This window comes from Dama dama, chromosome 11 (assembly GCF_033118175.1).
Source record: "Dama dama isolate Ldn47 chromosome 11, ASM3311817v1, whole genome shotgun sequence".
NCBI lineage: Eukaryota > Metazoa > Chordata > Mammalia > Artiodactyla > Cervidae > Dama > Dama dama.
This window is the reverse complement of record NC_083691.1, coordinates 26,471,281-26,489,208: the sequence shown is the minus strand read 5'-3', so window position 1 is coordinate 26,489,208 and position 17,928 is coordinate 26,471,281.

The window sequence follows — 17,928 nt, the reverse complement described above, 5'->3', positions numbered from 1 at the left end:
TCAGGGAAGAATTAGACATCCCCTACCTTTAGGAAGTCAATGATTAAGTAGCAGGAAAGCAGACAGACACACACACAGACATACACTCATGCATACATATACATATGTGCCTGTGTGTGTATTTGTGTACATTTTTGGAAGTAGTGTTCTAAAGTAAGGGGAAACACTCAGTGTGAGAGATCCAAAATTGTGAGCGTGGGGACCATGTTTTATATGTCACAATTAGGTTCCATGGTCTGATAAGAACATAGGTCCAATGAAAGTCAAAGGAATAATGCTTAAAGTGGAAGTAGTCCCAGAGTAAAGCTGCCTCCATAGAGGCACTTCTTTCTTTTCTTTTTTTGAACCAATTTTATTTATTAATTTTGGTTGCACTGGGTTGTCGTTGCTGCATGAAGTCTTTCTCTAGTTTCAGAGAGCTGGGGCTACTGTTTGTTGCAATGCAGTCTTCTCATTGTGGTGGCTTTTCTTGTTGTGGAATACAGGTTCTAGGCACACGGGCTTCAGTAGTTGTGGCTCAAGAGCCCAGTAGGCCTGACACACAGGCTTAGTTGCTCTGTGGCAGGTGGAATATTCCTGGACCAGGGATTGATCCCGTATCCCCTGCATTGGGAGGCAGATTCTTATTCACTGTGCCAACCAGGGAAGTCCTAAAAGGTAGTTCTTATCCTCAATAAGTCTGAAGTCTAGTTAGAGAGACAGTCATGTGCACACCCCTGGATAAAAGGGAGCATATCTCAGTGAGATGTGTCATTGAGGCAAGAGGAGGACCTAGAGGGACCCACAGCTCCTTGGAGCGATGGGAGACGAGGAAGGAGAGGGAGAGAGTTTAGTGTCAGTGAGGGTTGAAGGACTCTGGCAGAAGAGAGAGTGCTGGTTCTGGGTTGAAGCTATAGAAAGGCCTGGCTCCAATCTTGTCTAAGCAGGGAGATCAAAGAGCCTTCACTGGATTGAAGACAATGAGGCGCACATCCTTGGGGAACCAGGTGCTTCTGTGGCCAAGGACTTTGTAGCTTGTCTGGCTGGCTCGCAGCAACATGGTTGAGAACAGACATGCTGTATTGATTAGAAAACTTCTATGCTTGGGAAAAAAATGTAGACATCAGAGACCTGGAAATGAAAACATGCAAGCATTTGTAAATGGAATGTGCCTCTCATTGTGGTTTACATGCCCGAAGACCTTGTGAGCAACCTGTAGATACGGCCGGGGAAAACATGTCTCAGAGCCCCCTTCTCTCCCCCTGGCACGCTGATGGCTCTCCTTGGACAGCACCTAACTTTCTCTCATGGTTTCTTTCCTGAGGTAGGGCCTTCCTCTCACTGATTGTTATCAGGAAGTGAACTGGTAGCCCACTAAACTCAGGCTTTATCAGACTCTCAGGAAGAAATCATGTGTGTATGTGTGTGTGTGTGTCTGTGTGTGTGTGTGTGTGTCTGTGTCTGTGTGTGTGAAGTTCAGTTCAATTCAGTTGCTCAGTCATGTCCGACTCTTTGCGATCCCATGAACTGCAGCACACCAGGCCTCCCTGTCCATCACAAACTCCCGGAGTTTACTCAAACTTATGTCCATTGAGTTGGTGATGCTATCCAACCATCTCATCCTCTGTCATCCCCTTCTCCTCCCGCCTTCAATCTTTCCCAGCATCAGGATCTCTTTCAAGGAGCTGGTTCTTCACATCAGGTGGCTGAAGTATTGGAGCTTCAGCTTCAGCATCAGTCCTTCTAGTGAATATTCAGGACTTATTTTCTCTAGGATTGACTGGTTGGATCTCTTTGCAGTCCAAGGGACTCTCAAGAGTCTTCTCCAACATCACAGTTCAAAAGCATCTCTTTTTCAGCACCATGTGTGTGTGTGTGAAGAGGCTATAGCAAAGGGATCAAGGACCCACTCTGGAGGACACTTGAAAAGTTACTGATGCTTTCTGAACCTTAGATTCTTCATCAGTAAGTGGAAATAATAAGGCTTATAACCAAGTTCTTGAGAAGACTAAATATAGTCACTAAATAGATTAGTACGATGCTTGGCACATATTAGGTATTCGAGAAATCTCACCTGTTGTTATTCCTATTTGGGGGTGAGTACAAGTTGATATAATATGGGTACATTCTGGGTAGAGTTAGAGCAAACTTAGAATCTTTCTGTTGTGGTGGGGGTGTGAGGGGTAGGGACAGGAGCATACACATTGCTGTCCATAGTGCTGAATCATCTTTGCATAGGGCATGGCTGTGACTCTGAACACCAGGCCACTGCGGATGTTGCTCAGTCTCTCCCAGGAATTCTGAGCCAGGAACTCTGAATGAAGAGACACAGATAGTAGAAAAGCAAACTAACTGTGTCTTTTGGATAAGCCACTGAGAAATTTCTATGGAGAGAAAAAGAGACATTTTAATCCCCTTTTTACATATTTACACTACCAAACACACACATACACACCCTAACCTGATATAGTTGAAACACTGATAAAAATAAGGCATGTGTGCTCTGTGATGGAAGGGTGGCAGGTATTAACATGAATGTTGAGTCTGAGTAGTTAGCAGAACCCAAGAAGGGTGAAGATTAAGTGAGGCATCATTATTAAATGGGTTAAAACAAAATTAAACATCTAAACATTTTGGGTCAATAAAATATTTGTAATTTTCACAATGTCACAGAACAAGTAAAACCATTATTTTATAATGTACCTTGTCGGTTTCATGTAATATTGAAAGTTTAAGCACACTTCTGAGTGTATCAAGTTGTTTTTGGAGAGTAGGGAATTTTGAAAGGCAGGTGTCTCCCCCATATTTTTCTTTTTGGGGAGTATTTTGGTGATGATTTTGGGTGTATTGTTTCCTCTGAGGCCTCTTCGTCCATTTCCTTCCTCTTCTCACAACTTGGCTAACCTGCCTCCTAACACCTACTTGCTAGTCAATTTATCCTTGCAGTCATCCATCCACCCCCAATTATTCAAACATGCAATTATTGAGCATCTACTGCATATTCTGCACTAAGAAAGTAGCTCAACTAATCTGACTGTTGTCATGACAGAGTGACCTTGACCCAGCCCCTCCAGAATCCATGCTGTACTTATTCTTCCATTCAAAAAATTCACGAAACTCTTATTGTTAGTCAGGTACTGTTTTAGGGAGTGGGGACACAACAATAAATTCTGCTATCCAGTAGTTGGGTTACTGAAATAGGTGTCTGACTGGTTCCATTTTTGCCATCGACCTCTAGCAGTTCATTGTCAATACAGCCAGAGTCCTTTTACACCTAAGTCCGGTCATCATTTCTCTGCTCAGAGTCTCCCAACTTCTCATCTCATTTAGCTGGAGCAGGGGTGGGCAACACAGTGATGGAGGTGATGAGAAGAGTTTGTATTATATGTATTTTGAAGGCATAGCCTATAGGACTCACTGACAGATCAGAGCTCGCACCCCTGTACTGGAAGGTGAAATCCCAACCACTGGACCACCAGGGAAGTCCCTAAAGTTGCCTTTTTAAATGGATGCTGCCCGCCCAGTAGACAAAGCATGGCATCTTCAGAGGCCTTGCATGATTGTGAAAGCGGCCTGTCTTTCTTGCTGTGGTCCATCTCCTCTCTGACTTGCCCGTCTGATGCCTAGGCCTCTCCTCATCCCTTACAGAGTGAAGAATTTGCTTCACTCGGAAGGAAGCAGAGTGCAAAGTGAGGTCACTGCTGCCTGCTAACTCTTAAGACCTTAACTTTCAGAAACATTTCAGCAATGTTTCCTAAACATTTACAAGAAACAAGAGGTATTTTGATAGCCTTATAAACTTTATTTAGTTTTAACAAATACTGAAGTTACTGGTTTACTATACCAATAGGAATTAAATGTTGTGCTATAAAGTTAAAGGCCAAAATAGTTCAGATAGCTACAGCTCTAATTAAGATTTCAGGGCATGGTGGGGAAAGCAATATGGCCCAATCTATGGTCTACTTTTTAAAAAACAGTGTAGCTACTCAAGTTCCATTTATTTAAAAGAGCCTTTTATGAAAAACTTAGAGAACATTAGATTCATTAACAGCAATTGTAGGCTTTTGCACCCATTCATGGGTGGCAGATGGATCCATTGAAACGACTGGCTGAACAAATATGAATTGACCATGACCTCCAGAAATTAGGAGTCTGTTTGAAACCTGTTAGTGTAACAGTGTTTTGTACAGTAGCTTGAATCTTTTTCCTCTTTGGTAGAATTAAGTACTCATTTTTTCCTTCGTTACTACCCCTTCTTTTTAGTTTATTTACACACACATACAATTGCACAATTCACATTGCATTCCCAAAGTGTAATTTTCTCTTTACTCATACTTCAATGCATGTTTTTATCCTACAATAACAGTAATAATGTTTTTATTGTAATATTGTATATTAGAACACATAAATATATTATATATTATTGTTATTAGTGAAAATGCACTTGTAGATATTGTGCACTTTTCCCCAGCTTTACTGAGGTATAATTGACAAAAAAAAGTATATATATTTAAAGTGTACAATGTGGTGATGTGATATACATATGAATTGTGAAATGATTATCACATTCCAGCTAATGAACACATCCACCACTTAGTATCTTTTTTTTTTTTTTTTTGCTGTAAGAATATCTAAGGTCTACTCTCTTAGCATATTTCAAATATGAAATAACTATAGTCATATTGTACATTAGGTCTCCAGGATTTATTCATCTTATATCTGAACATTTGCACCCTTTGCACAATATCTCCCCATTTACTCACCCCCCAACTTCTGGAAACTACCCTTTTACTCTTTGCTTCTGTGAGTTTGACGTTTTTCAATACCACATGTAAGTGAGATCATACAGTGGCTTTTTTTCTGCATGTAGTTTATTTCACTTAACATGGTGGTGGTTTAATCACTAAGTTGTGTCTGACTCTTTGTGACCCCATGGACTGTAGCCCACGAGGCTCCTCTGTCCATGGTAGTTTCCAGGCAAGTATACCGGAGTAGGTTGCCACTTCCTTCTGCAGGGGATCTTCCCCACCCAGGGATCAAACCTAGGTCTCCTGCCATTGCAGTCAGATTCTTTACCAACTCAGCCACCAGGGCAGCCCATAATATATTCCAGTTTCATCCATGTTGTTGCAAATAGTGGGCTTTCCTTCTTTTTATAGCTGAATAATATTCCATTGTATGTCTGTGTGTGTAGTGTATATTGTATACACAACAGTGTATATTGTGTGTATGTTGTCACACTTACCACATTTCACACACATCACATTCTTTATCCACTCACCTGTTTATGGACACTTAGACTATTTCCATACTTTGGCTATTTGAATAATGAATACTATTGTGTGTTAACTCTCATCCAAACAACTGCTTTGTGATTCATATCCCTTACTCACCCAAAAGGAACAAGCCAGAAGTTAAGTAAGAAATTTAAGGAGGGTTTTCTTTATTTCCTTTCACTCTGAAGTTTTTGAAGATTAAAACAGTGAAAAGCATCAAGAAAATAAATAAGCTCTGTGTGATTCTGGTTCCCCATTATGTAATCCTTAGTGGATTTTCAGGAGTTATTAGATGTTTGCTATAAAATTATGAAATGCATGTTATTTTAGCACAATTATGTTCTACTCCTCCTTTTCTTCTTTTATTTTCCTTTCCTTTCTATTTCTACTCCCCTTCACCATCATTAGTATTATTTAATTAATTCATTTTAGATACAGCTACCCCATTTTTAAGAATTATTTAGTAGACTCCTGATTGCAAAAAGTCTTGAGTGAAAGTCTCCCTAGAATTGTAAATGTCTTTGCTCTTTCAACACATTAGTGATAGATATCTTTTTTGGCCCTTAATACTGATTAAACTCTTTTTCCAGTGCATTTCAAAATGATCTGAAGCCATTTCAAATAAGACTTGTGTATGTGTGTGTTAGTCTCTCAGGCATGTCTGACTCTTTGTGACTCCATGGATTGTGGCCCGCCAGGCTCCTCTGTCCATGTAATTATCCAGGCAAGAATACTAGTGAAGTGAAGTGAAGTTGCTCAGTCATGTCTGACTCTTTGCGACCCCATGGACTGTAGCCTACCAGGCTCCTCCATCCATGGGATTTGCCAGGAAATAGTACTGGAGTGGCTTGCCATTTCCTTCTCCAGGGGATCTTCCCGACTCAGGGATCGAACCCAGGTCTCCCGCATTATAGACAGACGCTTTACCGTCTGAGCCACCTGGGAAGTCCAAGAATACTAGAGTGGGTAGTTATTCCCTTCTCCAGGGTCCTGATCCAAGGATTGAACCTGGGTCGCCTGCATTGCAAGCAGATTCTTTACCACCTGAGCCATGAGGGAAGCCTATTAGGTATTTAACTTGGTTAAATCCTTTCCTTTTTCCGAGCATCTAATTCCTTATCTATAAAATGGGGATAACAATATCTACCTCATATATTTGTACCGATTAAATGGGGGTGAATTTGATAGGAGAAAAGTTTATAGTAAATTGTGAAGTTCCATTTAATATTAATATGCAAATTATAATAGTAATAATAATAATGTAATTGGAAAAATCAGGGACTGGAGCTGCACACTGGAGTTTTGTTTTTTTTTTTTTTCTATGACACAAGACTATCTTAAGTGATATGCTATAGTTAGATCATAGTTCACACAACCATCTTCTGACTTGGGCAATTAAACTAGGTCATAGTATTTGGGCATGTAAAGAACACTACATGCTTATGCACAAATTTTATATCTCGATTTCCGAACATTAGTTTGGCGCTTGGTTCCGGAAGGCCAGTCGCTTTCTCTCGGGACTGCCCCTGCTCTGGGTTCCGTCTAGTCAGCGCTGCTACTCTTCATAGCTCTCTTATGCTTGTGTTCTGTCTGGATCCTTGAAGGGCCCCCAGAAAGGCCTGGGCAAGAGTGGGGTGGAAAGAGGAGGGGCTTTGCTGTTGCTTGTTGGATGGCGAAGCTGGAATAAGGATGTTCCTTTGCCTTGGGGGATCTTGGTGTCAGGGGAAAAAGTAGGCTCTGCTCGGCGACAGGATGGGCACCCCAGGGAACAAGGAGAGAGGGGGCAAGACAGGTCAGGCCCCCGGGGAGGTGGGGGGACGTCCCTGCCTAGAAGGCTGTTGGGTCCCTAGAGCTCTCCCAGCTGGGCTTTATAGGATTACAGTTGAATTCACAACTTAAGTCTCTGCCAGAGAGAGTAATTCTGTCTGCAGCAACCCCCACCCCCTACAAGGTTGTATCCAAAGTGAGGAGAGGAAGGATGGAGGTGTGGGGGCGGGGCAGCAATCCTCCAGGCTGTTAGCAGCTCTTTGAGTCAATGGCCTGTGAAATGTTAGAGAAGACCCGAAACCCCCCTCCCTGGGTGGATATCACCTTCTTCCTTTGGATTTTATGAAGAACCTGATCCTCTTTGCCTGGATGGAAGCAAATAAACTGGAGTCTCCGAGGAGGACGATGGCTCAGCCGTAGAGGTCCCCCTGCGACGGCTGGCTTTGACGCTTTGCTGATGGATACGATCCTGCTCAGAGAACGAGATGATTTGTGCCAGTCTGAGAGAAAGGTCATGTTTTTAATTTAACTTAATTTCCTTCACCAAAGAGAATTTTCAATAGGATATTCGACTTTTGCACCTTTAATGAGACCAGATGCTCTGGGGCCTGCAGCCTTGAAGAGAAAACAGATTTTCTAGTTTACACTTCCACTCTGAGCCTTTTCTAAACTGGACATGTGACGTTCCCTTGAGTGCCCCTTGCACTGGTGTTTCTTTCTCTCTCACTTTTTCCTCTTCCTTCCTTTCTATCTCTCTGTCTTCCTTTTTCTCTTCCCACCCATTCTTCCTTCCTCTCTTCTGCTTCTTCTCCTCTTTTGTAGACTTATCTTTGAACACTTGGCATGGGCTAAGCAGATGCTTAGAGCTTCACAAACGTATGTTCGGTTTCTATTTTACAGATGAAAAAGCTGAGATTCAGCAAGGTTAGGTGAGGAGTCTTGTGTTGACTAGGGGGATGATAGGCTGAGTAACACAGTCCTTACAAGCCTGGGTACTGAAATTAGATCATCTGAGTTCGAGTCCAGGCTGCGATGTTTACTTGTAGTTACCCGGGAAACTTCCTTAACCTTTTAACTACCAGTTTATGCCTTAGAGTTTAATTTTATTTTTAATGATGACAGTTAAATGTACAAAAGGGCATATGTATAGTTTATAGACTATTAAAACCAATGCCTGGATACCTTTCAACTAGATTAAGAAATAGAGCATTGTCCATACTTTTCAAGTCTTATATGTGTTCCTCATCTGTGCAACTTCCATCCTCATTTAACCCCTAGGGCTAACCACTTTTGTGGATTTTGGTTTTATGTTACTTATGTTTTTCTATACAAGCATATATATGTGTATGTGCTTAGTTGCTCAGTCATGTCCAACTCTTTGTGACCCCATGGATGGTAGCCCATCAGGCTCCTCTGTCCATGGGGACTCCAGGTTAGAATACTCGAGTGGGTAGTCAGGCCCTCCTCCAGGGGATCTTCCCAACCCAGGGATCGAACCCAGGTCTCCCGCATTGCAGGTGAATTCTTTACCATCTGAGCCATATATACGTATTATACAATACATATATATACACATACACCCTATCAATAAATAATATATTGATTAGTGTTGCTTGTTTTTATACTTTATTAAGCTGAAAATTCTATAATGTATTTTTTTGATATGCTTTTTATACTTTTAGCTATATTTATGAGATTTAGCCATGTACTTATAGTCTCTTTATTTTCAGTCCTAAGTGGAATGCTGTTTTATGACTTCATCTCTATTTAGTCATTCTCTTCTTAATGGATATTTGGGTTGTTGCAGCTTTTCAGTATGACAAACAATTCTGTTATGCACATTGCTAGACTTCTTTCCTGAGGCACATCTGCTGAAGTTTCTTTAGGGTGTAAACCTAGGAACGAGATGATCACAGTCACGTATGTTCAGTGTTATGCTCAACTGCTTTCTATATTTGTTGCAAAACCAGTTACTGACTCATGGAGTAAAGAGTTCCCATTTCTCCAGTTCTTCACCAACACTTGATATTGTCACATTTTAAATCTCTGGCAATATAGTAAGTGCAAAATAAATCTTATTGTTGTTTTAACTAATAGCTTTCATTTCCAATGAAACTGGGTGGTGCTAATGGTAAAGAACCCACCTGCCTATGCAGGAGATTTTAAGAGACGTGGGTTTGATCCCTAGATCAGGAAGATCGCCTGGAGGAGAGCATGGCAACCCACTCCTGTATTCTGGTCTGGAGAAGTCCACGGGCAGAGGAGCCTGGCAGGCTATAGTCCCTGGGGTCACAAAGAATCAGACCCGACTGAAGCAACTTAGCACACATACATTTATAGTTATTTGCATTTTTCTCCTAGGTAAAATGCCATTTTATGTTTGCTTGTTTATTTTTCTGTGTTTTTTTTTTTTTTTTGCCCATTTCTCCCTTAGCCTGATCTTCCTCACTTATTTAATGGGAGGACTATTCTGGAAGCTCTCTATTAGCCTTTAGAGCTCTCTGCTCTGATTGAAAGACTGATATTTTGTTGCTGCTAACCCTGTTTTCACATGTTGCATTTCTTCTCTTTGAAACATTCTTGTATGTCTTAGGGATTGGTGTCAGCTTGTGGCCCTGTCTCCTAGGTCATGGACAGCATAGAAAAAGTCTTCTGTATAATTGCCCAAGAGAGTTTTCTTTAACTGAATATTTTTAAATTTCCATTGACAATTAAAAATGAGATCTGTTTTCTATTTGTTTATATTCCCTCAAATATTACAAGTTGGGTACATATTTATGACTGGCCAGAATCTAAATTTTTCTATCAAAGACATAATGAGGATGGCTTTCTCTTCCTGCTTTCTTCTGTTCTTCTATGGTGGTGGAATTAAGAAAAAAAAAATAAAGTCTAGGAGATAATTCTTCCTGTCTCTGCAAAGTTAAATACATAATCATAGCTTGTTTTTAAGATAATTTATTATGAGCCTCTTCATTTACTGTGCCTCAGTTTCTAATTCATGTTTTCCTTCAGATCAACTGTTTCTAAAGCAATAAAAATTAAAACAGAAAGAAATTCTCCCAAACTGTTGAAGCAACTAACCAAGAGAAACTTAAACCCAAACTCCCACCAAAGAGCCCCAACAAGCATTATCAAATCTAAAAGTATCCTTTGATTCAGATCAGGAATTACACAGGAGCAACTAAAATTTCTTGCACAATTGCCAGTGTCTGCTCCTACCTTCCCTTGTCTTTTACCAAATTAGGCCTTCAACAGATTGGAGGAGACTCAGTCGCACTGGGGAGGGCAATCTGCAATCGATTCAAATGTTAATCTCCTTCAGAAACGTCCAGAAATACCCTCATATATATATCTAGAATAATGTTTAATCAAATATCTGGAAGCCTTGTAAAGTAATCAAGTAAACATACAGAATTAAACATCACAAAAAGGTTCCAACATTTAAAAACAGGAAAACATGAAACTCCATAGTTCATAGAATAGTAAGGTGGTAGTGATGGTTGTGCATATGTTGTGTAAATTGTGATCAAAGTCTTGTTGACCTATTTCCACAACAACTATGCAGTGATAGTTTATCCTTTAATAGTTGAGTGGTCTTTGTATGACGTTATCTACTAACAATATCTAAGAATTTTTAGAAAATATCCTCATGCATAATCTCTGTGATTTTCCCCAGACTTTATATCAATTCTTCCTTTGCTGGTTCTTACTGCTCCTCGAAAATCCTACCCTGCTTCTAATGTTGAATGCCATGACCCTTTGCTGCAGTGCACTGGCAAGTCTGTGCCTGTCTCCTCTGGTTCCCTGAGCAAATCAGGTTCGGTTGTTTTGGGTAATTTATTTGCCTAGGATTGGTTTTTGGTTTTGTCCATATGCTGGACTGTTGCTTCTTAAGGTTTAGTGAGTATCACTTGGAAAACTTTCAATACACAGATTCCTGGGCCCTATTCCCAGATTACTGGGAATACTAGTGGGGGGCGGGTGTTGCAGCGGTGGTGGAGCGGGCGGTGTCAGAGAATTTACATTTCTAACAAGAAACCCAGGGATGCTACTGCTGCTAGTTTAAGGACCATAATTAGGGTTGTGCTATTCTAGATGATACTTACAAAACCAATAGGATTGTTTACCTTTAGTATATATATATCTATAATGCATGGCTGCCATTTCATTGGTGTCTCTTGGTTTCCAAATAAATAATGTTTTATTATTTGAATCATTTTTGATCATTGGTTACTTCTCACTAAGTTGTTGGCTCTTTGAAGACCAACCCTAAGTCAGATTTTGATCCATCATAAAGTTAGTTCACACCATGCTCAGCAAGTATATGTTGATTGAATTAAAAGGGAAGGAAGGATTGATCAGTTGATGGAAGTCAGCAGCATGCAAGGTTCCAGGCTCACCTCTCACACCCTTATGCCACATTTCATCCAGACCCTGGAAACTGTGATCTCTCTCACTTTCTGCAGCAACTCACTGGCAGCCTTGAGACCACCCTGCCTCAGGCTGAGAAGTGAGAAATTCTGAAAGCAATCGAACACTGTAAATTTTCACAGCAGTTCGGCTGGAAACTGTTGGGCACAGATGTTTCTGTAATTGTGATATGCTGGGAACATTCTCCGGACTCCAAGCACACAGGGCCTCAGCTTCAGTCTTCCACCTGGGTGCCTCAGTGGGCGAGTCTCAGTACGCTGATGCTGTAATGGGAACCAGGTGGCAGCATGTGCCTGTCTTAAAAGAGCTGAGCAAAATTCATGGCTCAGTACCAGTCACTCCTTCCCTCTGGTCCCAGCTCCTTCCTCAGGGAGCTGGCTCTGGTGATGGCAGACCTCTCTGCCTACTCCAAGTGGAGTGGTTCTCAGCCCCTTGTCCAAGATGGGAATGGAGTCTCATTTTTGCTGTTGGTTGGAGCCCTAGAGGCCTCCAGCTGCCCTTTGATTGGCTGTAAGAAAAGAATCAGGAAAAGGGTTTGGTAGTGTGAAAGAATATGACTCTTCCATACAATCTGTGTGTAATCAGGGTCACTACCATCATTTGAAAATCCATAGAAGGATTTTGAAACTTGTGACATATTCCTTCCAAACTGGATTTGCTTTTTGCATTTAGTATTGGTAAAGTATCTGCCTGCAGTGTGGGAGATGCAGGTTCAGTCCCTGGGTTGGGATGATCCTGTGGAGAAGGAAATGGCAACTCACTCCAGTATTCTTGCTTGGGAAATCCCATGGATGGAAGAGCCTGGTGGGCTATGGTTCATGGAGTCACTTGGACATGACTTAGCAATTAAACCACCACCACCACCATTCCTGTTTTTAGTTAGAAATAGCTCTCATTTGGGTTTTCCAGATGGCACTAGTGGTAAAAAACCTGCCTGCCAATGCAGGAGATGTAAGAAATGTGGCTTCAATTCCCAGGTCAGGAAGATCCCCTGGAGAAAAGCATGGCAACCCACTCCAGTATTCTTGCCTGGAGAATCCCTTGGACATAGGAGGCTGGTGGGCTACAGTACACAGGTCTCAAAGAGGTGGATACAACTGAAGTGACTTTGCATGCATACACACAGCTCTCATTTGCTTCAGGGTTCTTCCTGCTTGTGGAAACACGAGTAAGGCTATGAATAGCACAGGAGAAATATCTGCTACTGCTTGAAATGTACCCAGCAAAACTGACAAAAGTTCAATGACCTGGGAGCATTCTTCATGAATGTTTCTGGTTGGGATAACTTTCCTCTGCAATACACCAAAGGTGTAAACAAGACAGCAGGTGAAGGATGTAGAACTGGAGACCTAGGAAGAGGAAGCAGACACTTCTTGGGAGGACCACATGCTGTGGTTAGCCTCCTGCCCTAGTGACTCAGGTTAAGTAACTATCGTTGTGCTTACAACTGTCAGTGTTGCGGTGTAACAAATGTCCTTCCATTTCTTTTCACAAGACAGCTTCTTAACACAGCTGTTGAAAGACTTGTCTTTATAAACTCTCATATAACCTTTATGTCTTAATTTATCACTAATGTGTAACATTAGCTGCACTACTGTTAAACAAAAAAGTTTACCCTAGGCAGTACTCACAAATCTTCTAAGAACCAAGAGGAGTATTTTCTTCCAGTTTTAGCTTTTATGTAGAACATGTTTCATATTAAAATAGAATTGGATTTTTCTTCTTAGCTCCCATTATTCACTATGCTGTTATTTCTTTAAAAAAGTAACTTGTGCAGCTTTTAAAATCTATAACCTCCATATAGCTAGAACAAAGAAACAAAAAAATTCCAAGAAGGAATATTTGCTGTAGTGATAGTTGAGTGAGGTAACTGGTAAGATGAAATTTAAAGAAGCTTCTATAAAAAATAACAAAATAGACACACCATTAGAAGTAGTAAGAAAGTTAAGTAAGTTTGCTGTCAGATCAACTTATGCATAATTAAAGTTATTTTTCATCAGCAATAATCAACTATCAACTAAAAACACAGTAAGAAAAGAAGGTAGCTTTCATAATACCAGTAAAAAGTATAAACCATCTAGGAGTGAACTTAGTCAAGAGTACACAGATTTCTATGGGAAAATGTTAAACATTATTGGAGTACACATAAGATGATTTATTAAAATGGAGAAACATTCCTTGTTCCTGTATGGAGTGAGTCAATGTTATCAAGTTACTTCCTACTCAAATCAATATACATATACAATACAATTTTATTAAAATTCCAGTAAGTTATTTTGAAGGACTTGATAAAAATAATCTAAAAATATCTGGAAGGATTAAGATCCATGAATACCTAAGTGAGTTAAGAAAAAAAAAAAGGGAATGTTTTTCTTGCCAGGTATTAAGACATGTTACAAAGAGTGATATTTGTGTAAAAGTCGCATGCTCCTCAGGGTTAGTGTAAACTGATACAGACATTTTGGAGAACAATCTGCCAGTATTTGGCTAAATTAAGTGTACTCATACTCTATGATTCAGCACAAAATTCACACAAGTCCATAGGTGACCTGAATGGGGATAGGCACTGTAATGCTGCTATGAAAGAAGGTGTTGGAGGTAACTCAGTGTCCACTCCTTGGGGAGTGGATTGTTAAATGTGGGGTTGCATTTTATGGGGCACTAATCTGTAAGTTGGGCTTTCCCAGTGGCTCAGGGGTAAAGAATCTGCTTGCAATGCAGGAGATGCAGGTTTGATTCCTGGGTTGGGACGATCTCCTGGAGGAAGCATGGCAACCCACTCCAGTATTCTTGTCCATGGGAAATCCCATGGACAGAGGAGCCTGGTGGGCTACAGTCCATAGGATTGCAAAAAGCTGGACACGACTGAAGTGACTGAGCAGAACACGGGATGCTGTAAGTTAAAAGCAATTGACTGCATATGATGGATCTTAAAATAATACATCATTAAAAATCAGTAAATAGAATGAGGTTACACACAAAAAAGCTTATTTTTATAGGAACAGGTATAAACAAGCTATGACAAACCTAGACAGCGTATTAAAAAGCAAAAATATCACTTTGCCAACACAGGGCCGTATAGTCAAAGCTATGGTTTTTCCAGTCGTCATGTATAAATACGAGAGTTGGACCAAAAAGAAGGCTGAGGGCCGAAGAATTGATGCCTTTGAATTGTGGTGTTGGAGAAGACTCCTGAGAGTCCCTTGGACTGCAAGGAGGTCAAATCAGTCAATCCTGAAGGAAATCAACTGTGAATTTTCATTGGAAGGACTGATGCTAAAGCTGAAGTTTCAATACTTTGGCCACCTGATACAAAGAGCCAACGCACTGGAAAAGACCCTGATGCTGGGAAAGATTGAAGGCAAAAGGAAAATAGGGTGGCAGAGGATGAGATGGTTAGATAACATCACCGACTCAATGGACATGAATCTGAACAAACTCCTGGAGATAGTGAAGTACAGGGAAGCTTGGCATGCTGCAGTCCATGGGGTTTCGAAGAGTCAGATACGACTTAGCGACTGAACAACAAAAACACATGAGAAGGGTTAGGATTAGAGTTGGTGTTAGAAAGACAAGTCAGAAACAGGCATTAAAAGGAAAATATGATAAAAGGAAAAGTGTACAGAATAATGATGATAATGTACCTTAACTGAGAGGCATGATTAATTTAAAAGTTTCAATTAAAAAAATGAACAACGAAAAATTAAAAAATAAAAAAATTCATTTAAAGTTGCAGACTTCTCTCTTTTTCTGTCTTTCTAGGGAATATCAAGAAGATATTTGGAGCTGGACTTATTCTTTTCAGAAAAGGCAGCACAATAAATAATAACATTTGAGTGAAGACTTCATGTAAGGCTGACCTCTGTGTCTTCACCAAGTCTGTCTCTTCTAGAACTAGTTGATAAATCTTGGAGCCCCTCCCCTTATCCAGCTCCTTCTGTCCAGGGGGCAATAGCTGAGCATGTGAGGGGCCAGCAAAGACCTTGGGAGGTCAAGATGGGGACATCTATGGCCCAATCCAACTCCTGAGTACCTGATGTGGGCTTTTATTTCTCTAAAGAAAACTACTGTTAGCATAAGGATCTGGACTAGAAAGGGTGTTATCACTGCTGTGTGCTCAAACATATCTATTTCTGACAGAAATCAATGTGGTAAGGACCCACTGGGGCTTTAGTCATGGACTAATCTGATTCTGTACTTCTCACTTTACTTGGAGTTTGAAAATTGGAACAGCCCCTTTGTTTTGAATAAACATTGGACTCATAGGCAATTCTAGGCCACGGAAATCCCAAGAAAGAGAAACTGGATATCCTGTTAATTTAGACAGAAATTTAAATGGTTAAATTGAATGTTAGGAAGAAAATGGACAGTGTTTTGGTGAAGTGGGTCATGCTGGCTACACAACCCAGTTCTAGAACTTCAGTAAACAATTTAGAGTACCCATTAGGTGCAAGGCATTATCCTAGAAAATGAGATGGTTTCATGATGACTCAGACATGACTTTCTTTGAGACCACAATGAAACAAATTTTTTTTTCTATATAACAAGGAATCAAGTTCCTTGGGGTTCATTTTGATCTTATTTGCAAAGGAAGGATCAAAAGTGTATTGACTTCGAGTTTATTGACCCTCAAGAAAGGCTAGCCTGACCATACATTGCACAGTTGTTGTTCAGTTGCTCAGTTGTGTCCATGGACACCAGGCACGCCAGGCCTCCCTATCCCTCACCATCTCCCAGAGCCTGCTCAATTCCATGCCCATTGAATCGGTGATGCCATCCAACCACCTCATCCTTTGCCACCCTCTTCTCCTCCTGCCTTCAATCTTGCCCAGCATCAGAGTCTTTTCCAATCAGTCAGTTCTTCGCATCAGGTGGCCAAAGTATTGGAGCTTCAACTTCAATTCTTCCAATGAATATTCAGGATTGATTTCCTTTAGGATTGACTGGTTGGATTTCCTTGCCATTCAAGGGACTCTCAAGAGTGTATAGTGGATATCCTATAGTCAAATCAAGTACACTTCAGAAATGGTACAACCATTATACCCCAGTCTCTCATTTAATTGTGCCTACTGTGGAGCTCTCTGCTTGATGTTCTGAGATGCCTAGGAAGGGCATGTTGCTTGGCACTGCTTAGGTCCTGCTGTAGCACTGGGTCAAGGCAATTGCTGGAAGAACATCTCTGACAGAATGAGCTCAACCTTCTGGGAAAGAAAGGCTTCACCTTGCAGAGACCTCTGTGGTTCTTTCTCTCCCTGGCCTGTTTGTTCTCTCTTTGCCTGTCATAACTATGTTTACGCACCACCCAACCCTTCCCATTAAAAATGAGTGGGATGATGGGGCCCTAATGAATCACTCTCTAAGCATCTAAGTCACAATAATCAATTACAGCTCCCTGTCACCCAGACAATGATCTCTGTGAATCGGTGATCTTTACGTAAGCTTGTTAAGAGATCCATTAGAAGAGGGTGAGGACTCTCTTTCCCCTTTGAAATATTATTCCAACAAGAAGCCACATGCCTGTGAGGCCCTTGGCTCACAGGACTTGAGGCTTTGAGTCATGGATCAGCAGTGAGGGTATTAAGACCTTTGGGATTCAACAAATTCTGCCAAAAAGAAAGCATCAGCCTACATTGAAGGGTGTTGCCTGCCTGCGCGTTGTGAGGAAGGCTGCAGTGTTAGGGCTTCACTTTCTGTCTCTAAAGAATCTACCCTCTTATCTCATCTTGGTCCATCTCAAATTAGGGATTAGATAGACCTGACAGAGCTGTAGTTGGCTGAGTCAGCTAGCTACAGTGGTGGTAGATTATCTAGGGCAAAGGAAGCATGAGGATCCTGTTTAGAGATCCCAGTGGGGTTGAATACAGGAAGGAAGTTCTCTAAGACAGGAGTCCCCAGCCTCTGGGATGAAATGCCTGAGGTGGAGCTGATGTAATTATAATAGAAATAAAGTGCACAATAAATGTCATGGGCTTGCATCATCCTGAAACTGTCCTCCCTCCTCTGGTCTGTGAAAAAATTGTCTTCCACAAAACCAGTCCCTGGTGCTATAAAAGTTGGGGACCACTGGTCTAGGAATCATATATGTGCATGGGGTCAGGCAGCTATTTGGGAAGGGATAAAAGAACATGGGACTTTGATCTTGAACAGGAAGAGGTACCCAGAGCTTCCATTAATGAAACGGTGACCTCCTGGTGTATGTGTGTTCAGGGCATAGGGCTGGGTTTGGCACCTTTAAGCAGCATTGCCCTCGTGTGTCCCCTTTCTGCTTGATCTGTTAAAAGCCTGGCATGGGTATTGCCATCTTTCTTCTACAGACTTCTGGGAGGAAAGTGAGCAGAGGATATCTATTTGCAGAAATCTGCATGCAGAGGAATCCCGGAAGAGTGATCCCTGGGGCACAAGTGTCCTTGCATGTACCATTTTGATTGCTAGCATCTCCTGGTCTTTGTGGCCCGCAACCTCTGCCTTCTCCAGC